Source organism: Octopus bimaculoides, chromosome 6, assembly GCF_001194135.2.
Source record: "Octopus bimaculoides isolate UCB-OBI-ISO-001 chromosome 6, ASM119413v2, whole genome shotgun sequence".
In the NCBI taxonomy this organism is placed as follows: Eukaryota; Metazoa; Mollusca; class Cephalopoda; order Octopoda; family Octopodidae; genus Octopus; species Octopus bimaculoides.
This window is the reverse complement of record NC_068986.1, coordinates 12,879,861-12,881,556: the sequence shown is the minus strand read 5'-3', so window position 1 is coordinate 12,881,556 and position 1,696 is coordinate 12,879,861. Positions and strand designations below refer to the sequence as shown.

Sequence of the window (1,696 nt, the reverse complement as noted above, 5' to 3'; positions counted from 1 at the left end):
GTTTGAAAAGAGGTAAAATTTATTCAAATTACAAAACTGACAAGCGAAAATTGTAAGGGAATGGCTACAAAAAACCTATAATATATATGTGTGTGTATATATGTATGTATGTATATATATATATATATATATATATATATATATATATATTTCTATTTTGGCAGAAGTAAGGCAGCAAGCTAGTAGAATTGTTACCATTCCAAACGAACTGCTTAGCAACATTTCATGTCTTTACATTCTGAGTTCAAAATTCCGCTGAGGTCGACTTTGCCTTTTATCCTTTCAGGATCGATAAAACAAGTACCAGTTATGTACTGGGGTCGATGTAATCAACTTGTCCCCTTCCCCCAAATTGCTGGCCTTGTGCAAAAGTTTGATGCCAATATTTAACGTAAGTGACACAGGGACTCAGCGTTGGAGAGTCTTGTGCTTCGGCCATTGAGTTGCTCTGTTATTTCTGCCAAGTATTAAGATGTATATATAAGTATATGTATATATATATATATACATGTATACACACACACATGAACACATAAAAATATTTTTGTGTTAATTGAAATAATATTGGAAAAGGTTGAAATAAAAATGGCTGGTGGGGGTAGGGGTGAAAAAAAAATGGAAAATGAATGAATTCATCTGACAGCCCAATATTATAAGCGAAAATTCTAAGCTATTAAATAATGCCTTCATTGCTGTCATTCCATCTTGGCTTACAGAGAACATAACTGAATTCCTGCAAGCTTTCTTTCATTCCTCAGAAATATTCCACATACAACAAGGCTTCCACCAAGTTTTGATAACAACAACAACAATACTTTAATTTCCGAATTGCTTTAACAGTTAATTAATTAGCTAATTATGGAGCTTGCTTGCTTCCATATTCTCTCACCAACTTTTAATTATTTATTTTTTTAAATTTTTTTACATTTTCCAGTTCCCATGTCGCCTCTCTAAATGCTGCCCCCATTTCTCTCTCTCTCTCTCTGCGTCCCCACCACCCCTTTCATTTTTAGGGTTCATCATTATTTCATTAAAAGGCCTGTCAAGTTGTTTACTCTTGTATTCATTTCTGTGATCATGTAACTTTCTTATTCATTATTATTATTATTTTTTTTTTTTCATATTCCCTCTATTGTAACGGATATTTTGTAATGAGATATCACAACAAATAAATAACTTGGAAAAAAAAACCAAAAACAAACAAAGACTTGACTTGTATTTCCAGCATTTTTCTTTTATTTCTTTTTCTTTTGTTTGCTTGTTTGTTATTTCACTGCGGCCATGCTGGAGCACCACCTTTAGTCAAACAAATTGACCCCAGGACTTGTTCTTTATAATCCTAATATTTATTCTATCAGTCATTTTTGCTGAACTGCTAAGCTGCAGGAACATAATCAGACCAACAGTTGTCAAGCGATGGTAGGGGGATAAACACACACACACAAATACATTGTATACATATATATATATATATATATATATATATATATATACACACACACACACACCATTTTGAGCGTGGCCGTTGCCAGTACCGCTTGACTGGCCTTCATGCGGATGACACGTAAAAGCACCCACTACACTCTATGAGTGGTTGGCATTAGGAAGAGCATCCAGCTGTAGAAACTCTGCCAAATCAGATTGGAGCCTGGTGTAGCCATCTGGTTTCACCAGTCCTCAGTCAAATTGTCCAACA

The 1,696-nt window shown here is 34.4% G+C and overlaps 1 long non-coding RNA gene across 1 annotated transcript in view; it reads left to right on the top strand.

Moving 5' to 3' along the window:
- LOC128248101 (uncharacterized) overlaps positions 1-1,205 on the top strand; it is a 2,249-nt gene extending 1,044 nt beyond the window's left edge. Inside the window, exon 2 of the long non-coding RNA XR_008264366.1 lies at positions 13-1,205. This is a non-coding gene — a long non-coding RNA (uncharacterized LOC128248101). The remainder of the gene's footprint in view (positions 1-12) is intronic.
- Positions 1,206-1,696: the final 491 nt, after the last annotated feature.